Source organism: Neofelis nebulosa, chromosome 13 (assembly GCF_028018385.1).
Source record: "Neofelis nebulosa isolate mNeoNeb1 chromosome 13, mNeoNeb1.pri, whole genome shotgun sequence".
Lineage (NCBI taxonomy): Eukaryota > Metazoa > Chordata > Mammalia > Carnivora > Felidae > Neofelis > Neofelis nebulosa.
Window position 1 is genome coordinate 62531046 of NC_080794.1, and position 27877 is coordinate 62558922.

Below are 27877 nucleotides of genomic sequence, written 5' to 3' on the forward strand. Positions count from 1 at the left end.
CTCCCAATGTGATGATATGAGGAGGTGAGGTTTTTAGAAGGTAATTAGGTTATGAGGGCAGAGACCTCATGAATGGGATTAGTGTCTTCATAAAAAATTGACTAAGATAGCAGTGTATTATCTTTTTTCATTCAATTTAAGAAATGGTTCTTGCTATGACAAATAATCTCCAAATGAAACCTAGGCAGTTTTATATTATGTTATGAGACTCTGAGTCTTCTTTAAACCTTTATTTAACTAGTTTTTTTGTTTTTTTGGACACCACTTTGATAGAAGTGAGGGCACTGCGTTATTACTACCAGGTGGAAGTAAAAGTACAGGTTACCCAATCAGCCTCCACTGACACCCAAGGGGAGCTCTTTGTCACCGCTGGGTGGGGGTGTGAGTTCCAGCTCTCTAGTCTCTATTGACATCACAGTGGAAAAGGAAAGGGGCACCTCATTAACAGTCACAAGGAATGACAGCCCAGGTTCACTACTTGAACTTATCTGACATTGCTTTGACAAGAGTGCTGGAGAACAGCATTAGAGCTTTACAAGAGTAGAGAATCTCCACTCAGCCTTTGTTAACATGGTAAGGAGGGACACAATTTTTTGTGTCCTGTTTAGCTGGAGTAGAGTAGTTATTGTCTAAAAGTTTTCTGTCTTACTAGGTTGCTCCTTTACTGATCTTTTGGCTAGAGAGAATTGGTTTTGTTGGGGCTTTTTTGTGTGCATGCATCAGCATTTTTAGGTTGCTGGCTTCTTCAATGTCAAGTCTGGGACATATGAAGCAAATGAAAACCCCAGAAATTCATCACTATGTCATTGCTTGGGTCCTGATCTGCCTTCTTCTCCTACCTTTCTTTTTATATTTATTATATATATTAAGGGTTTTAATTGTATTTAACAAGAATACTAGCGGAAAATACATCTACTCCATCTTCCTGAAAGTGGGATTAGGCTACATTACCGTTTTAAAATACTATACCTATTCAGGGATAATGTTTATTATTTATTATCTGTCTTCCCCTGCTAGAAAGCAAACCTCAAAACATCAGGGTTTTTTCCTGGAAGTAGTAGCTTGTTGAATGAATTTATAAAAATTTATAAAATTTATAAAAAATGAGTGCTCTCAGAAAAGAAATAATAGAAGAACTGTGATTTTTAAAACTAGTTTTCTGCCAGTGGGAGGAGGTTTAAAGGTGAATAGGAGGAATGAAGAAAAGACTAAATAAGAATTAAAGGTAGGAAAAAAAGAATTAAATGTAGAAAACAAAATTATAATATGACTAGAGAGTACTGAAACATATAGAGCACATACAGCTGAACTGAGAGAAAAAATATAGTATAATAGAGCTAAGATTACCCACTCATGGAAACAGATTCTGATTTAGTGAACCTCATGATTAGCAAACACTGCCTGAAGTATGAGAAAAAGGAGGCATACTTCACATTAGCTTTTTAGGTAGTGGGAAAAGTTTGATCTGTTTAATTGTCATCAACCTATTTCCCTAAATACCTTCTAATCTTAATGCCTTCCCTCCTAACCATCCACTTCCCAGCACTGACAACAAAACATTCACATGTCTTTAAGGCACCTTTAAATCTGACATATGCTTCTTCCACCAAGCTCACCAAGGTGAAGGATGAAAAAGGCAGTTATTAGGACACATTAAATGAAAGCTATAATACAACTCCTCCCTTAAGCATCCTTATTCTTTACAGGACAATGAACCCCTGCCCCCAAACTCTAAAAACAAAAACAAAAAATAAACAAACAACAACAAGAACAAAAAACCCACCAAACCAAACAAAAAGCCAACTGCACAAAGCTTTTATTTATCTACTAACATCAAATCCCACATTTCCTCCACAAACCCACCCCTTCTTTTAGCCCTCCTTGGACCCTGATGCAGCCATCAACATCCCGCCACATTCCTATTAATACCCTTGGTACACTGAATGTGCCCTCATAAACAAACACAACAGACACAAAGTTCCAGACACATACACCATTATCATCATGCCAGGCAAAGGAACAGAGAAATTGGAAGCTTCAATAACAGTGACTACCTCAGATCCTATAATCTTCCATTTTCCTGCTGTTTATGACCTACAGCAAAGAAAGGCTTTCTTTTGACCAGGGTTGTAGTACTAGCTCTATCTTGGCTAAAATAAAATTTAAAAATTCTAGACTTTCAGATTCCTTGCCTATAAAATAGAAAAAGGAGTGAGGAAGTGAACAAAATTATATCCAAGATCTCCTCTGGCCCTACTGATCCAAATACTACATACTAAAAGTTTCCTCATTCCGGAAAAAGGGAGGAAAAGCCCAGCTTTGTGAAGAAGTATGCATGTTGAATGGTTCCTGAAGACGCAGGTAGTTGTCAGCAGAATTTCTAAGAACTGAAAGTTGACAGACTACAGATAAGAGGCTTGCTCTGAAGTGACCCAGAATTGTTTAATGTTCTTAGTGGGAAAAAATAAGACTGTATATTCATATTTGCTTTTATTTGCATAAAGAAAGCCTAGAACAGGTTGGCAAGCTACTGCCAGTGGGCAAAATCAGCCTACTTTAATACAACCCACAAGCTAAGAATGATTTTGACATTTTTTAATGGCTGAAATAATCAAAAGAATAACAATATTCATAACACAAAATTTTTTAATTCAAATTTCAACGTCTAAAAGTTTTATTGACACCAAGCCATCCTCTCTTGTTAACTATTGTCCATGAGCACTTCATGCCACAACAGAATTAAGCAGTTGCAACTAAGACTATATGGTCTATAAAGCCTAAAATATTTACTATGTGACCCTTTGTAAGATAATTTTCCAACTTCTGCTCTAAATTAATATACAAGAAATTTTTAAAATGGTTACCTATGAGAAGGGGAAAAGATAAGGGCAATATATTTTTATACTTTATTTTTGGACTACATAAATGTGTTCCCCCTTTAAGATAACTTTTAAATAAATTTAATTGTTTCTGGATCTCCTTGCCAAAAAGTACTTTGTATTCTTGTACAGCCAGCCTCCAAGATTGACCCTAGTGGTCCCCACCTCTTGGTATGCACACTCTTGTATAGTCCCTTCCTTTACTGTACCAGGAAGATCTGTGTGACAAATAACATGTGGCAGATGGTACGTCATTTCCAAGATTGGGTTATATAAGGCAATGGTTTTTCTCTCCCTCTCCCTCTTTTTCTTTCTCTCCTCCCTGTCTCTTAGCTCACTAGCTCTGGGTGAAATCAGCTGCTATATCATGAGGACACTCAGGCAACCTGTGGAAAGGTCCAGCCTCTGACTAACAGCCAGTGAGGAACTGAGGCCTACCCAAAACCATGTGAATGAGTTTGTGAATGGATTCTCACCATGTTGAGCCTTGAGATGAGACTGCAGTCTCAGACAATACCTTGACTGAAACTTCATGAGAGACCTTAAATCAAAACCACCCAGCTAAGAAGCTCCCACATTCCTTACCCATAGAAACTGAGATGATAACTGTTTGCAGCTTAAGGCACTTAGCTTTGGGGTAGTCTGTTACACAGAAATAGATAACTTATAAAACCATTATCCTTGGCTTTTTAAGAGAAAAAAGAAATAACTGGGATAGCATTAAGGGCCAAAATCTCAGATTGGGAGAAGTAAGGGGTGCAGGGAAGATGCAAAGAGGCCAAACCAGTACAAAAACAAGTATACAGATCCGTTTGGAAGGCAAAAAGTGAAGGCAGGGAATATGCTCAGAAATGAATGACAGAAGTCCATTTATAACAAGTGCTCAGGTGGAAAATGTATTAAGGGATTTGTCTATAAAACAGGTGAAGCAGGGAGCAAGAGAGTAGAAAGGAGACAGGGGAAAAGATTTGCTGGACTAGGATCCAAGAGACCAGCATTTCCTAAACCAATTGTGTTCCTAATTAACTATGGAATCTTCGACAAGTCTCTTGGTGTCTCTGGGGATCCCATTTCCTTATCTGAAAAAAAGATTTGGATAGGATGTTTATAAACTCTATCATTGGAGTATCTTCTTTGCACAATGTTGCAGGCAATAGCACTGCCCTGGGTGAAGTACAATCTATTCTGTTTCAGTGGTCTGGAGGGACAGAAGTACGAGCAGGGCATCTTCTCTGCTTGTAAGGCAACCCATTCATGCATTTGCATTTACCACTTATTCAGTAATTGTTTACTGAGTATTTCCTCTGTTCCAGGCATAGTGCACTCAGCTTTAAGGGTAAGAATGGATTTAAAAGGTCAGTGAGACATAACACCATTCCTCAGGAAACCCATAATACACTCATTTTGCCTGGCCTGACACTATCACAATACCTGCCTTTGGGCTTAAGTAGAAAGTTTCCTCTTTCCTTCATCTATCCCTAAAATCTCTAGTTAGCTTCAAGTTTCTTCATCCCTGACCTTTTTAAGCTTGTACATCTATTCTTTTGTCTTCTCCACAGTACTGACTTTGGAAAGGAAAGGGCACCTGGAGAACCAAGGACCTTCCTGTGCACTATTAATTTTAATAACCAGGAGACCATTATTTCCCTTTTTATGGACATTACACATCTATTAATGGAGCCTAAGATTGCTTAGATTGTTTTGCTGTCACACCACAATGGTTGCTCAATCAACTGCAAATTCACTTAGGTGCAAATTCATCATTTTAGTTACAAGATGTATGACATGGAAGCCTTTGTAAATTGATTAGCTGAAATCAATATACTCTTTGTGTATGGAATTCTCTCATATATCAATCCACTAACTCCTCCCAAAAAGGAAACAAATTTATTTTGGCAGGCCTTCTTCTTAGTGGCTCTTACTAATCACTATTTCTTCTAAATGTTTACAAAGCACAAGCTTAATAATTCACTACGTTGTTTTCACAGATATGGGAACATATAAATCACTCTCTTTAAAAAATGACCTTTGGCTCACATTTGATCTTCCGATTGCTTTCCCTACTTATCACATTTGTAGATGACACAGAAAGATTCTCTCATTGCTTTCTTTCTTTCTTTATGCTTTCTTTAGTCTCCCTCTTTCTTTACCCTCTTTATCCTCTAAAACTATCAATCAAACAAGTTCCTTACTGTCTTTGGCAGACACTAGCTTCCAGCAGCCATCAAGATAGTTAAGTTCTCACAATTACTATAATTTGCTCTATTAAGCTCTGTAATCTGTATTAGGAAAGTATTATCCATATCCTCTCTCCAGTCAGACAATCTGTACACAGTCATCGGATAATCAAATAATTTTTATTTGAAAAGAACTTTAGGAATCCTCTAGAAACTGAGGCTAAGGAAAGTAAAGGGTTTGTTTAAGGTCACAGAACTGGGCAGATAAAAAGTCAAAGTTCTTGACACCAAAGGTATCTTATATTGTAACACAATATCTCTCTTTCTCACACACACACAATTTCAAGTGCACATAACTTCACTTCTCCTTTTATCCTCAGCCAAATGCTCTTCCCATATTCAAGTGTGCCTATTTCACAAAACCCATTCTTTGACACATTCACTCATGCAACAAGTATTTGTTGAACACTTGCCAAACAGTATTACTATTGCCTATTTGTGAACAACTTTATGTTAGTACAACTTATCTTTAATCCAGTACACTCCTAAGAATCTACAATGTCAAAATCCGTGAGTCAAAAATAAATTATATTCAACTGTGAAATCCAACCAATAAATAGGAAGTACAGCATAAACTATGATCCATCAACATAATGGAATAGTATGTAGCCATTATGTCATCATTCTGATTGCTACCTCGAAAGATGTGGAATATTTATTACATAATATTAAAAGCAAGATAGAAAGCATAGGTAAATACAACTATAAGTCTGTAGATGTTTGGGTGATGTGGAAGAGGCCTGGAAGAGAATATACAAAAATCCATAAAGTAAATAGGATTGTGGGTAATTATTTTCCCTCCTCAAAGTTTCCCTTTAATCTCATATTGATTTTTTTAATGTCAAACCTTTTTTAGAGGAAACTTAATTATATCTAAAGGGAAAGAATTAGATAATACTAGTCTCTTGTTTTGCATTTATAGTCTACACTGTAATATTTCATTTTGCCCAATTCTCCAAACTGGCTGGCGATGAAGCTAGAGTAGAGACAAGAGTCTCTATTTTGCAAATATACAGATGAGACTATGCCTTTTACATTCATAGGGAAAAACAAGAACAAAAGCATAAACCAGGTACTTTAGAAGGATTTTTGTTTCTAACTCTCAGATCATCCTCCAAAACCTGGTATAACACTCCACACACACATTGTAACCAGGTAGTTTTCTTGAGGATTGCCAAACTTGGCCTCTGCCTTTTCCCACAACCAACATAAACCAAGATGGATCAATCAGTCTTTCCTTGGCATTTATTAAAATGGAACTTGGGAAAGAAATCCAGTTCCTTTCTGGTGGCAAAGGTGTCTCGAGATGTAAGAAATAGGACCTGGTGGTGAGCAAGCTTCCAGCCAAGTGAAAGAAGCTGGTCTAAGAAAATGAAGCTGACCAGAGACTAACAGAGTTTATACATGGAAAGAGACAGTTCTCCTAACATTGCAATCTCTGCCTCAACGGTGCTCCTTTCTGAAGTTAACTGAATTGATGAATTTCTACTTTCTTTGGCTGCCTAAATTTGTCTGAGTTGGGTTTATGTCACTTGAAATAAAAAAGTCATTTCTAATATAGCAGATGTTATTATTCCCAATTTATACATAGGAAACCGAAGTTTCAGAAAAATTAAATAGTATTACAAAATGAGTAATCACAAATCTTTTCCATAAAAACAAATTGCATCCCTGGAAAGAAAAAAGCAGCTAAATGAAAAAGGCATAAAAAAGGGAAAACACAAAACAGGCAGAAGCATAGCAAATGGGAAAAAATGTGTAAAAATACCAGTAAAAAAATATATATATATACATTTAAATATATCTGTGCATATATATATATATATATATATATATATATATATATACACACACATACATACACACACACACACACACACACACATATAGTAACATCATTTATGTCTAGTTGAAACTAAGAAAAGATAAAGTGTTTCTATACTAAGGACGCAAAACTTTTGAGAACAGCTGATTCCATCCTAGAGCTTGCTTCCTTTATTCTTTTTTATGTACAGTGTATCCAGAAGCTTAAGGCTCTTGCTGCCTCAAGGTCTCTCATATGGGCCTTTCCATAGAAGATATAAAACATGGCAGTTTGCTTCTAAACAAGCAAGAAAGAAGGCAAATGAGAATGCCAAAAAGAAAGTCTTAGCAAGATTAAAGTCATGGTCTTTTGCAACCTAGCTCTGAAGTGACATACCATATTTTCCCATATTCTATTCTTTACAAGTCACTTGGTCCTGCCCACACAGAGTGATTAGCCAAGGGCATGAATACTAGGAGATGGTAAGACATTTCAAAACTGGCCATTCTTGCTACCTCAAATGGTGATGTTTCTTATAATGGATAAAGTCTTAGGTTCATTGAAAAACAGTAGGAAGGGGGAGCCTGGGTGGCTCAGTCGGTTAAGCATCTGACTTCCCCTCAGGTCATGATCTCGTGGTCCATGAGTTTGAGCCCCGTGTCAGGCTCTGTGTTGACAGCTCAGAGCCTGGAGCCTACTATTCTGTGCCTCCCTCTCTCTCTGCTACCTCCCTGATCATGCTCTGTCTCTCTCTGTCTCTCAAAAATAAATAAATGTTAAAAAATTAAAAAAAAAAAGAAATACAGTAAGAAGTACGGTAAATATTTGTTGAACAATTAAAATGAATGAAAAAGATAAAATGTTACTGTCCTTTTTCACAGAATCAATTATAATTTTCCTCCTACGTTATCAATATTTCTAAATGTTTCTGACCATCTCTGTGGTTGTACCAACTTCCCTAAAATTGACATTCTTGTTTTGTCAGTGCAACACTGATGTGCTCACTCAATAAACAAATCAACATTTCCATCTCAACTCATTCAAGAAGATGAGCAATTCAAAAGATACGTGGTGGGGAGGTGAAGGAAAAAAATAGGGAGAAAGCCAAACCATAAGAGACTCTTAAAAACTGAGAATAAACTGAGGGTTGATGGGGGGTGGGAAGGAGGGGAGGGTGGGAGATGGGCATTGATGACGGCACCTGTTGGGATGAGCACTGGGTGTTGTATGGAAACAAATTTGACAGTAAATTTCATATTAAAAAAAAGAGAAATTCAATAAAAAAAGAGATACATGATGAGCTAACAATATGCCAAAACCACACAGCAGCATGGCAATTTTTAGCACATTAAGAAGTGGCAAGACTTTTTCCCCTTTACTTGCTCTAACTATTGGCATCGCTGTTCACACACACACTGATTGCTGCAATAACTCTATCTGGACAACGGCATAACTACAGAAACACTGCAGCGCTGGCTCTAACAGAGCAGAGAAGCAGAGTTTTTATCCTACCCAGTACCACTAAGATATGCTGATCATTCTTACAGAGCTGGTTTTTTGTTTTTTTTTTTTTTCTGAGAAAATATACTGTCTTTGTAAAGAAATGACAAAGTCACCGTATGTAATACGTGGAGCCTCTGGACAAGATGTTCTTCCAAGAAAGTCTCCTTCCTTTGCATGCAAGCAAAGGGTCTGCTTTGGAGAAGCACCAGGGAAGTGACAAAAAAAAATAATACATGAGGTATAATATTTGGCCATATTGTGCACAGGGCTAGAAGGAAAGATGCAAAAAAGCATAGTGTAGCTGACTTCAAAAGGCTTAAGAAGACAGATAAACTGAGTGTGCAGCAAAACATGACAGTAGCTTTATTAAGAAAATAGGAATTTTGAAGATGTTTTAAAAGACTTGCTATCTATGAGGGTCTCTTAATTTCATAGGAATCCTGTATGCTGTTTTTCATCCTTATAAGCTCCCCGCGGGCAAGAACAGAGCATTATTCCTCTGTGTGTTTCCAAGTATAGTGTCCTATACCGGAGGTGATTAGTAAATAAATAATAACAAAGTTAACATTTATTGATGACTTAGATAACCAAATTCTCTCAGATAACCAAGTTTAATATAGTTTACCCAACTAAATCTCCACAACACTTTAAATAGCTATTATCATAACCCCATCTTACAGATGAGGCAATGAAGACTTGGAGAAATAAAGTGACTTGCCCAAGTTGATGTAGCTGTAATCTGTGGAGCCAAGACTCAAGCCCAGATAGCTGATTCCAAAGCCTTAACCACTCTTAATTCTATACTTAATGGTTGCTAACCTGAATCATTGTTCTTAATTATAGAGGGGGATGATGAGTGACCTCTTCTGGATTCTGTTTTACAGGATTTTGTTTCTCATGTGTCACGGACATAAAGAACAACTTACTGTCAGAGGTAGCCTGCCTTTCACAAATGAGGTACTAAGCAGATCACCTCTCGTTCCCATTCCCACCATATACCATATGTGTACAAAGAAGGTGATCAAGAAAGCAGAGGGCCACTGAGGAAAGATTCCTTGCTTAAAAGGCTTAGTGTGTGTGTGTGTGTGTGCGCGTGTGTGTTTGGCAAAATGTGACAAGACTGGGGATGGGGGGAGTGGGGAAGGAGAGAGAGACTGGCTGCAACAAACCTTACTTTAAATGGTAAATCCTGAGGCACCTGGGTGGCTCCGTTGGTTAAGCACCTGACTCTTGCTACCAGCTCAGGTCATGACCTCAGGGTTGTGAGAGTGAGCCCTGTGTCAGGCTCCACATGTTGAGCCTGCTTGGAATTCTCTCTTTCCCTCTCTCTCTGCTCCTCCCCTACTCGCATGCTCACTCACGTGCTCTCTCTCTCAAAATAAATAAATAAACATAAAAAAAGTAAAATAAATGATAAATCCTTCCTCCTCCAACTTAAAGTTATTAGTTAGTCACAACTTTGAATTACTTTGATCAGTTTGTTTTAGAAATAAAAGAATTCCTGCTGCTCTGGCCAAAGAAAATGACTAGTAACTGAGGACAAAGGCTCTGATGATAAAGTAGTTGTATTTACCAACTCAGACTGCTATAACAAAATACCATAGAGTAGGTACCTTACACAACAAAAATTTATTTTCTCATAGTGCTGGAGGCTGGAATTCCAAGACGAGGAAGCCAGCATGGTCAGGTTCTGGTGAGAGCTCTCTTCCTGGCTTGCAGACAGCCTCCTTCTTGCTGTTCCTCACATGGCCTTTCCTCAGTGCTTGTGTGTAAACGAGCTCTCTTAGCTCTTCATTTTCATAAGGCTACCTATTCTATAGGATTAGGACCCCATCCTTATGATCTCATTTAACCTTAATTACCTCCTAAAAGCCCTATCACCAAATACAATCATACTGGTGGTTAGAACTTCACATACAAATTTGGGGGAGACAATTCTGTCCATAGCAGTAGTGGTAATAAGTTCTGAGAAAGAAGATTCACTAATAACACCCAACCCACACTTTCTCTTCTCCCTCTTCTGCCAGAGCTCCAAATAAGTCCAAGGGACTGTTATATAGTTGAAAAAAGATGCTCCCAAAAGGTATAGTTACATACTGGTCAAAAAGATGCCTGGTGGGCATTGGGGTTGCTTCTTATGCAAGAGAGCTAATCTTCCTTCTGGTAGCAGGATTGACCTGGCAGTTCTGAGATATCCAATAAAAGTCTTCATTTGTAAGATATCAGCAGGAATTAGAATTCATCTGATGCTCTCCTTGGGGGAGAGGGGCCATGGGATAGTTGCCTTTCTATGTGACTGGAACCTTGCTGACTTGGCCTCATAGCCACATGGATATGTCTAATCCAGTTCTGCCACCATGATTAGCAATGCTTTGGCCTTGTAAGTGCCAGCTTATACCTTACCATGCTTCTGTCCAACACAGCAGGGACCTGGGAAGACAGCCATTTCAGTGTTCACACTGCCTGAGCCTGGTCCCTTCTCCCCACCCCCAACCCAGGTCAATGCACTGTGATATTCTATATTAACCACTCAGCTCTGCTTAAGACTTCTGGGCCCACTTGGTTAGAGCAAAAGAACACCAGTCCACAGTGAGGTAGCGGAAAGGATCGACTATTTTGTAATTTAAGAAATTGGGGGGATAGATAAGACTTATCTGCATGATACTTATTCACATGGTTTTTGCCAGGATTAAAAATGTAATATTAGCCAAGTGGTGACTATAACATCAAATGTATAATAAGCACTCACTAAGTAGTAGTCATTATTATTAAAAAGAATCATGAAGATAGAGGAAAAGAGCCCTAAGAGCTTGCAGAAGTGCAGGAAAATGCGAAGGCCTAAGAATCTCCACTGAGAGCCCTAGTGTCACCAAACATATCACTAAAACTCTTCTTGATTAAACATTCATTTTAGTAAGATACCAAAGCTTCTTCAAAAATGACAACACTAATAGCATTAGGTAGAACACAGTGAGCTTTAAGTTTTAAAAGTCACCAATTGGTTGAAATTACTTTCTGACATTTCTGAAGGTTCTTTATTTCCTATGCTTTTATTTTTCTACAAAAGAAAGGAAATCTTCAGATTGATTTCAGTGTAGATATTTTCCTATGGTCTTTATAACTTTGGTGTAGAAAGCCTACTGATGTCTCTGAAGAAATGTAATGAAGGAGACTGCTTCTTTCATTTTGAAATGTGAGATAAAGTACGGCATTGTTGGTGCCCACACAGAAGTGACAGACTATACTTCTACTAAATATACCATTTGCTAAGCATCTCTAAGTGTGAGCCTTGTGTGAATGCTGAGGAGACTGAGTTAAAGGAGTCCTAAGGGGATAACTGTGCTCTCCAACTCTGTCCTTGACACAATATCTTCTTGCATTCTCTCCACATTTCCTTCTACTCTCATAATCCTCCTCCAATATTTGCTCCAACAAAACCCTGAAACCTCTTACCCTTCACAATCTACCCTCACCCTTTCAGGTGTGGAGATTTCATTCTCATGTCTGTGAGCACAATATATTTTATCATTTCTTCTCACAGATTCCCAAAACACATTAATACCATTTGGTTCTGGATTGTTCCTCATTTTCCTCCCTTAAAACATTAGAAATATTTTGGAGTTAACAAATATTCCTTGGTTCTCCACTACTTGCAAAGTAGGCTAAGTATTTTCTCATAACAAGAGTGGTTGTCTTTGAATCACTTTTAGGGAAATCTCATGTGCTTTTCTGAATGGAGTCAAAAGAGATGACAAGCTGAACACCAGTTATCAATGTTCAGTCACTGGAATACTGGGAACACAGCTCTACAAAGCATCAACTTTGTCCCATTTAGCACATTAGTGAGAAATAAATGAAATTAAAATCTTTTATTCTATTTAAAGCAGCAGTATAAGTTTGAAGTATTACATAAACCCAAGCATTTTCTACCTTCTTTCTTTCTTTTTTATTTTTTTAATGTTTTTATTTATTTTTGAGACAGAGAGAGACAGAGCATGAGCATGGGAGGGGCAGAGAGAAAGGGAGACACAGAATCTGAAGCAGGCTCCAGGCTCTGAGCTCAGCACAGAGCCCGACCCGGGGCTTGAACTCATGGACTGTGAGATAATGACCTGAGCTGAAGTCGGAGATTTAACCAACTGAGCTACCCAGGTGCCCCTTCTTTCTTTCTTTTTTAAAGTTTATTTATTTATTTTGAGAAAGAGAGAGGGAGGGAGGGGCATAGAGAGGAAGGGAGAAAGAAAATCCCAAGGAGGCTCTGCAGTATTAGAGGGGCTCTGCCCCCATGAGATGTGGGCTCTGCCCCCATGAGATGTGGGGCTCAATCTCATGAACTGTGATATCATGATCTGAGCTGAAATCCAGAGTCCAATGCTTAACCAACTGAGCCATCCAGGTGCCCCTACCCATTTCTTTCTAATGTATGTATACTTTAGGTTATATTGTAGTAAACTAAAAATAATTCAAATTTGATTGTTTTAGGTACTTAGAGAGGATAATAGATGTCCCCCTCAAAACAAAATTAGAAATGATGGTTAAATTGAATATTAAAACTCAATGGATCAAAATATCAATGATATATAAAACTCTAAGACTAGAAAGACCTATTTAAATACATAACCATATCCAAAGAAAGAAGTTGTGATCAGAAGAAGATTGATTAGCTATAGGAGCAGAATCACAGAAGGAAATACTGATATAAGTAGGGGGAATTTTAGCCTACAGAACAATTTCAACAATTTCAATAATTTTCAATAATTTTTATTGAGTACCTACTAGACATCATTTTGGATCTAAAGACACCATAGTGAACAGGGAAGCTAAAGCCCATCTCCCAGACCTTACATTCTAGATGGAAGGGACAAACAATAAAGAAAGAAAGGAGAAATTCCAATTGTTAAAAAGTTCCATTAAGAAGACAAACCAGAGAATAATGTTATGATAAAGCATAGTGTGTGTAGTCAGGGGAGGGATATTTAAATTGGTTTGGTATAGGTTTGGATGAATATACAAAAGATAGTAGTGGCTTAAATGAGATGAAGTTTCTTTTTCTCCCACTTAAAAGAGGCCTGTAAGTACACAACCCTGGGTTATTTGAGAAATTCATCAGAGACTCAGGCTTTCCAGATCTCTGCTGTACCATCCTTAGTAAATGCCCTTTTTCCCCGTGACCCAAAATGACTGCTAGAGCCCAGTCACTGTATTTGATATTCCAGGAAACAAGATGGAAAGGGGGAGAAAGAAGGACATATCTTTTTCCTTTTAGGTACCATTTTCAAAGCACCACATTACACTTTACATTTCATTGGCCAGAACTTAAAGGACAGCATCCAGCTGTAAGAGAGGCTGGGTAATAGAGCCCTTTGGCTGTGTGGCAATGTGCCTAACAAGGGGAGAAAGGGAGAGAAGATATTGGAAAGCAAAGATCTTTCTTACTGAAGGTGGTCTGGAAAGGCCTCTCTGAGGAGCTAACATGGCCTGAAGCCTCAATGATGAGAAGGAGACAGCCATGAAAAGATGTGGAGGTAGAACATTTCAATCAGAGAAATGGACAAGAGCAAAATCCCCAAAGTGAGAATGAACTCTGCATATCTCTGGAATCAAAGAAAGCTAGGGCACTGAAAAAACTGAGGGAAAGGATGCTACAACATGAAGTCAGGAGATTAGCATGTTAGACCTTATGATGGTCACAGTGATGAATTCAAATTGGGGTATTTTCAGTCCCCTTAAAAGGGTCATCCTCATTGTGATAAGGATGAATATGAGACCATCAAACATGTGATTAGCCCAAGACATGTGATTTATCTACGCTCCATTGTGGTGCCTACAGGCCTGCTGAGCAGTGTTCTCATTTTACATACTCCATCAGTAAAGTGGCTTCTGGTTCTTGAGTCCCACTCTCCTCCCCCGACTTCCTTGGCAACTTTTCTCAGTTGTTGCATTGGAAGGCTTGGGCTTTAAGAAGACCGTGGAAGCATGTCATGAACAGAAATACAATTCAAGGTAGTTAAATCCTGAATTCCCTCAAAATAAACAATCAGCCAAGTAAGATAAGATTTCACTCCCAGCATCCAAGAAAAATACTCAGAAAAGACTCTCTTAACCTTTGTTTGCAATAAAATAAACAGCTCAACAGTTTCCCTTCTGTTTCTCCCACATTTCATATTGGGGTTTGTGGGAAGTGTTCACATCTGCAGAGAGAAGAAAGGGAGCAGCTGGACAGGCTGTCTCATCTTCCAGCATTTGTTCTCTATAAGCTTTGACAATTGGAGTCACAGAACTTTAAGAAAGTTTAGCTGTTTAAAGATGGATCTAGATTCCCAAAAGATCAGTAGAGTTGTTAATAAAATAATGCCCTTATAGGCGAGTATCTTAGAGGTCTTTCATTGTCTCCACAAATGTCACTCACTCACACACTCAAATACACATACACACTCACACACATACACACATACTTGTATACATTTAAATACATATACAATAACTAAACCAGGCCAATTAATTTGCATATAACATATTTTTAATGCATTTGTAGAACCTAGCTGGGCATTCTAGAGAACAAGTTAAAGTCAAGGATTAGTCAAACAAACAAATAGAATTTAAAAAAAAACATACAAGGAAAATGAGGTCACACAGAGAACCATGAAACAAAAAAGAAGGTGATGCAATAGGAACAGTCAAACTTCAATTAAATGACTGAAAATTACATGATTATTATTCATACGCTCTACTATTGAACATTTACTATAGTCTAGGCAATGTGCTAAACACTTAAATTACCTTATCTCATTTAAAATAATGATGTCAAGAGACAGGTACTGTTATTACACATATTTATAGTTAAGGAAACTGAGTGCAGAGACATTAAATATCTTGCCAAGTCTGAGAATTAGTAAGTGATGTGGCTGGACTCAAACCAGATCTGAGTCTTAGGCTTCTCATGCTTATGTGATACTCATATGCCATAGGGGTTAGGAAGAAGGGAGGAAAATGTAAAATTTAGCTACATTAATATTAAAATTTTATAATATTTCCACTGGATTATATTCCTATCACAGCTCACCTGAAGTATCATGTCAAATTTAGGACCAAAACTTAAAGACACCGACTTGAAGAGTTAGGAGGTACTGGCTCCCACTACTTCTAGCTATGTGACCTATGAGAACCTCAGGTTCTCCATGGCAAAGTGAGAAAAATATCTACTTTACAGAGTTGATGTGAAGACTGAAGATAATGTGTATGAAGGGAAAAATACAGTGTCTGGCATACAGCAAACAGAAAAGGCACTAAAAATATGGCAGCCAATATATTTATGACTATTATTCTGAGAGGATGACAACTAGGGTATTGATCATGCTTTCTGAACATTAGTATGAGATGTGAATTCACACTTTCTAAGGGAGTGGTTTCATAACTGCTTTGCATTCTGCTACAAATTACAATTCATACCAAGTTTAAGGTTGAGCTCTTCTGAGGCAAACAAGATAAATCTTTTAAATCTAGTAATTTCACACTCCCCAGAGAATTAAGAGGGACTCTCTCCAGTCTCTTGTCAAAATTATCTCTGAAAAAACAGTCAGTGGGAAAGGAGTCCCAGTGGCTGCTGATATGTTGCCAAGTCCAACACCCGTATCTCTTCAAAGGTCTAGCCCATAACGAAATATCACTTTGTCTTGACTGACAGCATTTATCTTGGATTTCAAAGTATCAAAGCACTGTTGGTGCCCAAGATGTTTTGTTAAATGATACTAATGTGTTCAATGATCTACATTTGAAAGTCTGTATTTCTGAAGCTGATAAACTCCCCCAAACCCTACTAGTGAAGACCATTTTCAGTATATAAATGCCATCTGCATTCAAAAAACACCCATTATTCACATCCTGCAGAAGCATTCATAGCCTAAAGCCCACTCACAGAGGATAGGGGGTGGAGGCCCTCCTGTAGATGGAGACAACTAAGAAGTCCTTAGAAACACAGGAAAACTACCATCCAGCTCATCCTTACCTCTAGAGCCTAAATGAGTTCTGGGGCAGAAAAACAGAACTGTAAAATAGAAGCCAGTCTTCCTCCTTCTCTTACTACTGTCACCATAGAAACCAGTATGTTTCTGTGCACAGTTTTTCCACGGGACTATCCTTGCCTCAGATTCTACCAGCCAAAAGTCCCAGACACCAATTCTTCCATGAAATCTGCTTCTTTTCTACTAAGACCATATCTATCAGACCTAAAATCTGGACTGTTGAATCAGCAAAGTATTTCCAAAGAAGTGAGACTGGTATCATGAGTGGTTAAGAGAAGTCATTAAATAGCATTGAATCACAGGGTGAGAAAGCCATTCCATTTTCAATTCTTTTTCTGATTTTCTGATTTATTAAGAAGTCCCAGTGCCATGCTATAGTGTCATTAGCATGTCTCCAACACTTGTTAAGTTTTTTTTTTTTTTAAGGACTTGGTTTCAGTGCCAAGGAACAGGCAACACTACCTACATAGAATTTAATAACCCTATTTTGTTTATACTGTCTTTATTTTTAGTTACTGTCTTTTTATGGCAAGAGAACTAGTTTTCCATTTATAGTAGTAAGATAAAGTTTACTTTCTTAATTCATTTATTTGAATTATTTAAGTTAAAAAGATGAATCAACTATAAAAACTGGTATGCAGATAAGGGGAAAAGTATGTAGGTGGGTTGAAAATGATTAACTGTGGAAGATACTAGTTACTATGTAATTGGAAAACAGATTTAAAAATGTATCCCTCTACTACCCTAGGGGAAAACTAATCTCTCCCTCATCTGTGGTCCCACAGCTCTGTTTGTACCTGTAATACAGCATGAATTCATCTTCTTTGAATTATAGTTAGCTATGTACATTTCTCATTATCCCTAATGGAGTTAGCTCCTGGAAATCCTGTCCATTTTTTATAGATCCCCTCTCTGTTACACAGAGTACATTCTCTGTGAATGTTTGTTGAGTTGGGAACCTAATTCACCTTGGTCCCAGCTGTAGAGTATTGGGAGTCACTTTAAGCATCCTCAGGAGCAACAAAACATGAGATTTCTCTACAGCACACAATCTTCACTACTTGCATTAAAGATCAGTCAATAAACAATCAAGACAGACTTACTAAACTTCCATCATGTTAAAGCCCTTTTGGATATGCATAAATAACAGATACTTTTATAATTTTTTGATGATTATAAAAGTTACATATGCTAACTGTAGATAATTTAGATGATGCAAAAAGCAAAGACAAAGAGGTATATAAATACACATAAACAAACCACAATTCCCACATCTGCACATATCTACTATTAACACTTTAGAATGTTTTCTTCCAGCCTCTTTGCTGGTTTGTTTTCAGCACTGAGAATGCATTTGTGTATTAAATTGTGTCTCCGCCTTTCATCTTATTCACCTGCATATTCACTCTTGGGCCAGTTTGTGTTTTACTTGTTTTCTATGTACCAGCAACACGAATGACTAAATATGTAGAAACATCAAGAAATACTGAAGTATGGGTATAAATGACCCTTCTAGACTTTTGCCGAGTAGAGGCATTCCATAACTTAACAGGAAACATAAGGAGTTTCAAAAAAGATGTGTTAAAATGTTTCTTTAGATGGAGAACAGCAATGATGGCAGTTTCCAATTAAGGATTAGTCACAGAACCGTGGACTGTGCAGGCTGGAAAAAGGCTTAAGAAATGCCTTTATAGACTAGGAACCAAAGGTCAAAATAAAGTTAATGACCTAGTAAAGAACACTCATTAGGAACAGCAGGCTCTATTATCTAGCCTCAATGCCAGATGGAGATAAAATATTTTACATTATAATGTAAGTCAATGGGAAACACAGGTGAATGTTCACACAACCTAAGAAGAGCATATCTATTGTTAAATGAGGAGCACCTGCATAGCTCAATCCACGCAAAAAGTTTTTCCTCACCCCAGTGCCCAACCAAGGACACAGCCCTCAATTATTGTTTTGGTAATGATGTGGATTAGTCTCTCTGTCAACAGACTCTCCTACTTCTCACCTATCCTCCGCATGACCACCAGAATAATCTTTATAAATTTATATATAAATTTTATATAAATAATTATACATAAATTTATATATAAATATAAAATAATAATTCATAAATACTATTTTCATCATGTAATTCCCCTTATCATGCTATCTTTAATAGGCACTGTTGGCTAAAAAACGAAGTTCAGATTTCACATTTAGGTCCTCTGAAACCTATTTCCGCCAAAGATTCTTATTTTGGGACTGTTTGTAAGAAATTGCACAGGAAAGTAGAAAAGAGTACTAGACTCTGATTCAGGAGATAAGGGGCTAAAATACCAGTTTTTGCTGCTTGCTAATCAGGTGATCCAGGGAAAGTTATTTAACCTCCATGAATCTGTTTCCTTACCTATAATATAAAGATAAGTAATATTTCTTTTCATATAGTTGGGGTAAATAAATATTAAGTAAAAGCAAAATTAACATGCTTGACACATGGTAGGTATTCAGTTGAAGTCAGCTGAATATGAGTATCAGGTTTCTTCTACCATTAAAATTCAAGGCTTCCCTTCCCCAATCGGTCTCTCCACTCCAATCCAACTCCCATATTTACTTCTCCCAAACAAGAAATTCTGCTGGGCTGACAGCTTGCTCAGAGCCTGGAGCCTGTTCTGGATTCTGTCTCCCTTTCTCTCTGCCCCTCCACCGCTCACACTCTGTCTCTGTCTCTCTCAAAAATAAACACTAAAAAATAAAAAATTAAAAATTAAAAAAAACAAGAAAATTCTTCCATTTTCTAGTGCCCCTCCTCTACATCTACACAGATATCACCATCCTTCAAGTTCTCTTCAAAACCTACCCTACTGTGTAAAGTCTATAACAAAACCTTAGTTAAAAATGGACACTGTTCCTTCTAAGCACTCAACTCTCTTAACTTATCCTTGCCTTGTATCATGAACTTTTCATGTATTCAGAATGTATCATCCTAGCAGTATTACATGTCCTTGAGGGCTACTCTTCTGCACTGTTCCTCTTTATATCTCTCATTCATTCAATGAGAGGTAGCAATATGAAAGCTACCAAGGTGACAAAAAAAGGAGGCTGTTAAATGGTGGTGCTTTTTTAAATTACAGTTATTCTACCAACCAATGGTAAGGCTCCCTCAATCTACTTCGTCCCTAACCCTCCCCACTCCAACTCAGTTGACTTTTTTTTTCTTTCTAACTTGCTGATACAGGTTTGATTTCAATCACTTAAAGTAGAGCAATGTTTTGATCTCAGTCACTAATGACAAGGGACTAATCTTTAGAAGAGCAGAGAGGAGGCTTTGTTTGCATGTGGACAAACAACAGATTTTATACTGCCTCTCTCTATCTCACTGGTCTTGGTATATTTTACTTTCTGATAGTGCCTATTTTATGAACAGTCATTAAATCTAATCTTGACATTACTCTGTTACCCATAAATGTTTTACAAATTGAAATCATCTTCTACCTTAAATTTTCTATTGGGGTTACGTGTAGACCTCCTTCGAGGCTGGAGTTCAGATCATGCAGATCATGCATCTTCTGGGCTATGAAAAAAAAGTTAGGGTTTTATGAAAGGGAGTGTATGATCTGGTTTACATTCTAAGATTATCTCTGCCATATGAGCCATGCTTTAGAGGAGAGAGCAGTCAGGAGAAGGTAAAAGACTCCAAAATGTTTTCTTCTGCATTTTAAGCTTCAATTTCCAATAAGCTCAAAAGATGATATGAATACAACACACACATGAGGAGGTCATATTTTCTTCTCTCCACTTAAAGCTAGTGGAAGTCTTCCTTCTACAGGTTTTCCCTTATCTAAGCCTTGAGCTACTGAAATGTGAACTGTCTCCAAACCATCTAAATTTGAAACTTCCCTATGTTTTGTCTCAACACAAATACAGGCTCTTTCTGGGAAAGTCTGAGGAGAGCTCATGAGATATTTGTGTGTTTTATTTAGTTTTTCAAGTGGAAAAACAATAGACATTTCCCTGTTTAAAAGAAAAAACAAATCTGTTGACTTACATACAAATAACTCAAACCAGCTGACCTTTAAAATGTCAAACTTCACATGTGGTCAAGCTTCAGACAGACTCTAAGCTAAGTTTGGAAAAAAAATAATTTCAATAATGAACTGGTAAAGCAAGTAAAGTAAAATATTTGGATGATGATTCAGTTGAGTAACCACTAGTGACCCCAAACTGCCACTTGTTACGGATAGATGCCTTGTAAGATTTTAACTTGGGAGAGTTCAGAAATGACCCAATTATGGTGGGTGTCTTTCCAAACTGACCAGGGGCTAGAAGCAAGAGGAGAGGGAGTATCTGATCCACTCAAGATTGAAATGCTTAGGCCTTAGAGAATACTGGAAACAAGTCTATCATACACATGACTCATTTACTCCTGGATTAAATAATGAATTTTTTAGATCAAGGACTGACTAAAATCTTTATAGGACTGAAAACTTAGTCCTACACATCTCTCACCATGTAATTAAAAATAAAAACAATTATTAACCTGTAGAGGAAAAAAAGTATAAGGAAGCCCAACGAATTTCTAGTTTTCTCCTTTGTGGCCACTTTTATGCCTTTTTAAAAAAGATATTTTTCTGGTGAACTTTTTTTTGTTAGCACCCTAAGCATATGCATAGTTTTCCTTTTGGGTAATCAGCACTGTCTGGATCCCCATAGCTATGTTGTTTGGGTTTCTGATCATCAATATTCCCTGACTTCTATAAAGTTACTACACATCTTCCTTGACTTACAATGGTGTTATGTCCCAATAAACCCATCGTAAGTCAAAAATATCCTAAGTCAAAAAATCATTTACACCTAACCTGCCAAATACCCTAGCTTAGCCTAGCTGACCTTAAATGTGTTCAGAACACTTATAATACTTTATAGTTGGGCAAAATCATCTAACCTGAAACCTATTTTATAATAAAGTATTGAATACTTGATGTAATTTATTGAATACTCAAAGTGAAAAACAGCATGGTTGTATAGGTGCAGAATGGTTATAAGTATATGGATTGTTAGCCTCCACCCCCTGCACCTGCCCCCCACCCCACCCAGATCCCATGCCTGACCAGGAGCTGTGGCTCATTGCTGCTGCTGCCAAGCATCAGTAGACAGTACTATATATTGCTAGCCCAGGAAGACATCAAAATTTAAAAAACAAAGTACAGTTTCAACTGAATGTATATCACTCTCACACCATGGTAAAGTTGAAAAATTATAAGTCAAGCCATCTTAAGTCAGGGACCATCTATTATAGAGACTCTTATGAAAGTACATGTTTACATAAATCAAAGTCACTTTATATTACCAGATAATTAAGTGGCTATCTACAATAAAAAGGGGGTGGGGGTAATATGACTTCCCAATGAGATTCCTATTGGGTCTTCTCATTTGTCACATAACAAACTAATTACTCAAGGCTGAACATAATGTATATGTTTATTCACCAGGAAAAATTTATCTTGGCTGACAGAAAACTACATAAAGCCAAGTTTACATAAGCCAAGTCTTAACAAACCAAGGCTTTTTATATGAACCTTTCCTTTTTCCATTTGCTCTTCAGCATTAGAAAGGAAATGTCCACTGCTCATTCCTACTTCAGATAGTTAGTAGTTGCACTTGTCTGAGGCCCAATAACAACTATTTTTGCCCAGACTCCCCTTATTCTACAGGAAAAGAAAAATGCCACAAGAAGTCTCAAGGTGGCAAATGAACAAGTCTGTACTTTAACCTTCTCTTCTTTATGTGTCTGGTTTTGTCTTTCTAGGTAGGTAAGTGTTCATGTTGGTCCTTCCTTGAGGTTAACTAAAAAGCAGCATGATGAGGGTTCTAGAAGTTATCCTTGATTGAAGACAAAATGTATTATGGCATTAAGCCATTCACATCTCCATACTGTCTTTAGTTCCTAACCATTGATCCAAGAATTTGCACTAGTCTGACCTTAGAGGCCCCTTGCAACTCTAACATTTTATAATTACAGACACTTCTCTAGCTCAATGAAGGCAACGATAAAGTTAAATTAGTGGAAAATTAATGATTTGGCAACTCTGTTCAATCAAGTGCGTTGATACTAAAAAGCACATTAACTTAAGTAATGCATCCTTTTCTCTTATCTTTGCATCCCTTGAACCAGGGCAGTGCTTAACACAAAAAACTGGCCTAAAACAGACTTTTTAATTGCCCCAAGTATCTGAAACCACCTTGCAAATTTCTTGAGTGAAAGAGGATTATTTCAGGATCAGAATGTATAAAGGCAAATGGTGATCAAACAACATGTCACATTTGTGAAAGAAAAGAAGCTTCTTATAGCATGGAGCTCAGCGTGCTTAAAGAGAGAGATGAAGCAAAAAGATGTAGTCAGGAACCAAAGTATGTGTATGTTACATTTTTAAAAGTCATTTTCCCCTCCCATAAAAGCTTAAATGGAGCCAATAAAGAATTTGACCATGGGAGTAATCAAATTTGTATTTTATATAGATGTCTCTAATTAAATTACAATCATTTGTGATATGGTGCACAGAGCCACCAAAACGGAAGCTATATTTACTTCCCTGATTCAAAGCAGTTTAAACCTTGGAGATAACAACTAAGGAACACAGGGTTACTGAGAAATAATTAGTTGTATTTTTTCTATTTATTTCAGTCATTATATAATATAAATGTACTTGGCACTTACCACTCCATGTCAGGCACCAGTTACAAAGACTAACAACAACAATAACATCAACAACAAATTTCATTCTTTCAAACAATGTGAATCTGTAGAGGAATTATAGATAATTTTTATTTTTAATATCTGTTATTATTTCATTTCTGTTATTGTCCTAACACTGTTTTGTGTTGTTTTGCTTGCAATCTCAGGTGCAGAGGGTAGAAATAATTATACTCAGTTCTTGACATATCATCATTGTCAATTTTTGCAAAGCCCTTCTCTTATTGCATTTATTTTTTTATTTCTCTTTATACTCATACCACATTCAAGTCCTCCTATCCTTAAGACAGACAATGACTTAAATGTGTGTAACATATTTTTCTTTGCATGTGCTTTTATAAATGTACATTATTTTGTGAACATTTGTATTTTTAATTCATATAAATGGTATTGTACTATTTATTGCTGTTTTCTTTTGCAATGCTTTTATGATCCATCCATATTGCTATGTATAACAACAAACTGGTTGTTAATTGTTGCATAATACTTGTTGTGTAATCACCACATTTTATCTATGCATTCTGCCAGTAATGAACATCCAGACTACCCTAACTCCCTCACCACAAGTAAAACTCAACAAATACCCTGTACATGTCCCTTTATAAACCCACATGAGAATTTCCTTGGAGTAAAAAAACATGAGTGGAATTTCAAAGTCAGAGAGTAAGGATACTCTTTATTTGTTCTGCAGAATGTCTGTACTAGCCTATAATCTCACCAGTAGTACATGAAGGTCCCCATATCCCTTGTGGTTGTCAACACTTGGCTTTATCAAACTTTCTAACTTTGCTGGTCTAACAGGTAGAAGGTAGTATCCCATTGCTTTTACAACGTGTGTCTTCAAAATTATTAATGATTTTGAGCACAGTTTCCCTAGATTTTAGGGTTTTCCCCAAAATAAATTTTCTGTTCCTATCCTTCACCTATTTTTCTTTTCTTGTTGATTCCAGGAGCTCCATATATAACCAAGATATTAATCTCTTATTGGTTATACACATTGCCTATATATTCTCTTATTCTGTCATCTGCCTTTAACTTTGGCCCTGGAGGTTTCATTGCATTAAAAACCCTTAATTTTAATTTACCACTGTTTGCCTTATGGTTTGTGCCTTAAAATTTTGTCAAGAAGTCACTTATTGAGCCCTTGGATCACACATATATTCCCTTCTATTTTCTTCTATTAACTTCATGGACTACCGTTCACATATAGGTCCACTGATTTATGGTGCCACCTTATCATACATAAGTAACACACACAAATGGATTGTTCTTTGAGATCTCTATTCTGCCCCACTGGGCTGTTTATTTGGCATTGCATCATCATTTATGCAATAAATAAAGCAACTTTGCTACTGTCTTTCCTTCTTCCTCTCCCCTCTCACTTAGCTCAACTCCCTATCAACTCCCATCCTAAAAAGCTTAAGATTGCCACCAGAAGGAAGACAATAATCCTAGTGTTATTTTTATATCAAGTCCTACCCCTATCAACATAGCAGAAAGCATTTTAGTTCCTAGAAATGTAGTTTCATTTGATGCAGTTATCTCTCAATGTATTTATAAGATATATATTTTGGGGGACAACTCCATGTGGGCATGTTCCTTATTTACAGATCAAAAACACTTTTGATAAAGATGACTTTTTTACTTTTTAACATTTATTTATTTTTGAGAGAGAGAGAGTATGGGGGGGGGGGGGGCGGCAGAGAGAGAGAGAGAGAGAGGGAGACATAGAGTCCTTAGCAGGCTCCAGATTCTGAGTTGTCAGCACAGAGCCCGAGGCTCAAACTCGTGAACCACAAGATCATGACCTGAGCCGAAGTTGGACACTCAGCCAACTGAGCCACCCAGGCACCCAAGATTTGTATATATTTTTTAATGCTTATTTTTTGAGAGAGGAAGAGAGAGGGAGACAGAGACAGAGACAGAGCGTGAGTGGGGCAGGAGCAGAGATAGAGGGAGACACAGAATCTGAAGCACGCTCCAGGCTCTGAGCTGTCAGCACAGAGCCCAACATGGGGCTTGAACTCATGAACTGGGAGATCATGACCTGTGCCAAAGTCAGACAGTTAGCCAACTAAGCCACCCAGGCACCCCTACATGATCTTTTGTTAAGATGATAAATTATATATTTGGATTCCTGAGTCATGTAATAGTAACATCATCATGTTGAACTGTGTGTGTATTCTTCTAGATTTTACTAAGCAACCCAAAATCTTCTGTGAATGTTTTTTTCTTACAAGAACTGCAGAGGCTTCCACTGTAGAATATAATTTTGCAATGATATGTACAAATCAAGTGGGAATAATAAACTACACTAATGAACTATAAATTTAGGGTTAATTGTATCTTCCATCAATCAGAGGTTGTGGTAACCCTTACCAAGAAAACTCTTAACAAAGTAGTAACACAAAAAATGACAGTGTTTGTAATTTTCTGTTTGAGCTGTATAAGCATGATTGCCAGTATGTCAAAATTACCTGAATAAATAAGCCATCTTCTGTCTAGGTGAACTACAAGTCACAACTTTGCCACAAAGAAAGAAAAATCTTTCATAAAAAGCTGTTACCCAAGTAAAAGTGTTAAGCTGATACACTAATTTCAAAATATCCCTCCAATATATTGCTATCTAAGAATACTCAAAGAATTTCCTGCCCACAAACATCTTTGTCTCTGAAGGTAACTTCTCACATCTAATAAAGTGCTGTCTCCAAAGTAAAATACCCAAGTCCACAAAACATAAAACAGCACCTGCGATGTAAATATATTACTTCTGAACTAGATGGTTTTGATGATCACATCTTAGTGGTATCAAAAGGTAAATCCCAAATTTGCTTTAGTAAACATGAACAACTTATAAGAACAAGAATATAGCATTTTTTCACTTGGCTAATATGCTCATTTTTGTCGTTGGAATTTTCCAAAAGTATATTTGGGTAATGTTTTAAATTTGTCTGTATTTTGCAAATTGCCTTTTTTCTACCTGTCTGTATTCTGCAAATTGCCTATAATGAGCAAAATGGGCAAAAGCAAAATAATTCATTTAATAAAAAAAAAACTATACTCATCCTTATCATGCACGATATCCCCACTACCAACCCCACCACACACATACACAGTAACAAAAGAGAAGTTCAAAATATAGGGGAGCTTGAGTGAGTAAAGAGAATAATCTGTAATGCTAAATAAAATACAGGTTTCTCCTGCTAGCTGAAAGTCTGGCATTCCTGTGAAACCTTTTGTAAGTCAGAATGGCATAAAGTGAAGAAATGATTACCATTTTGTAAAAGGGAAAATCCCCTTTTTTAGGTTTGCAAAAGCAGGTATTAATGTAGGTCTTCATGAAACAGACTTCATGATTTTGGTCTCTCATCCCTCACCCAGAACTCAACTATGTTAGTCCTATATTTTCCAGATTTTCCCTAAATGAAATTTCTATATTCCCCTCAAGGAAAGGAACCATGTCTTATATTTCTCCTGTATCCCCAATAAAGCCAAGTATAACAATAGTTAAGAGTAGTTAATATACATCAACTAATTAAAGACTTACTATGTGTAAGGCACTGTTCTAAATGCCTTTTGTGTATTAATTCATTTAATCCTTAAAATAACCCAATGTGGTAGTACTATTTTAATTCTTATTTTACAGGCAAGACTTACCCAAAGCCACATGACTGGAAATGATGGAGATAGGGTGAGGGAGTTGTAGCCAAGTAATTTAAAATATAGATTCTGTATTCCATTATTTTCTATGATGGGGGTTGGGGGGGAGGGAGGGATGAATGTATATTAAATTTCTCAGTAAGAACTTAGCATGGGTGGCTAGAAAGATATTCAGAACTTAATATGCTTTAAAAAGACAATCCTTAAGCATGGCTAAGCTGTGTTTTGTAGATACTGCCATCCCTCTGTTTATGGTTGGCAACACAATCATTCCTCACACTTGAAGTAAGCAACTGTTTGTACTTTCATAAAAATGGAGTTGACAGTGATTACTATCTGTAGTAGGCTAAAAAATGGTCCCTCAAAATATCCATCATGTCAAATCCATGGAACTTATGAATGTCACTTTATTTTTTTAAAAGGGTCTTTGCAGATTGAATTAAAGAACAAAGATGAGATCCTCTTGGAGTATCTGTGAGGGCCCTAACACCAATGTCAAGTGTCCTTATAAGAGATACACAGAGAACAGATAGAAAAGAAGGAGGCAATGTGACCAGAGGCAGAGATTGAAGTCATGGATCCAGAAGCCAAGCAATGTCTGGAACTACCAGAAGCTCGAAGAGGCAAGGAACAGAGACTCCTCAAGAGCCTTCAAAGAAGCAGGCCCTTGACAACAACTTGATTTTGAACTTTTAGCCTCCAGAACCATGAGGAAATAAACTGCTATTGTTTATGCCACCACGTTTATAGTAGTTTGTTATTGGAGCCAAAAGAAGCTACTATACTATCCATCTCTTACCTGTAATAGACACACATTCCCGGAACAGAAAGTGTGTTTTATGTATCTCTACAGTCTTCACTCTTTCAGTCTAGTGTAGTGCCTAAGAAGCATGGTTATAACGCCAATAATATTTGTAAATAAGAATGGAAATAGGAAACAGGAGGGCTGATTTACTACATAAAAATTGTGACCTTGGTAATTAATCTATTCACTCAATAATCATACACTGGAGACTTACTATTGTGCCAGGCAG

The 27877-nt window shown here is 37.1% G+C and overlaps 1 protein-coding gene and 1 long non-coding RNA gene across 4 annotated transcripts in view; one reads left to right on the forward strand and one right to left on the reverse strand.

Moving 5' to 3' along the window:
- Positions 1-27877, reverse strand: part of HPSE2 (heparanase 2 (inactive)) — a 688711-nt gene that overhangs the window by 480337 nt on the left and 180497 nt on the right. The window lies entirely within an intron of this gene.
- LOC131493197 (uncharacterized) lies at positions 432-27581 on the forward strand. Its single transcript, XR_009252509.1, has 3 exons — positions 432-573; positions 9308-9380; positions 27266-27581. It is a non-coding gene; the product is annotated as an uncharacterized LOC131493197 (long non-coding RNA).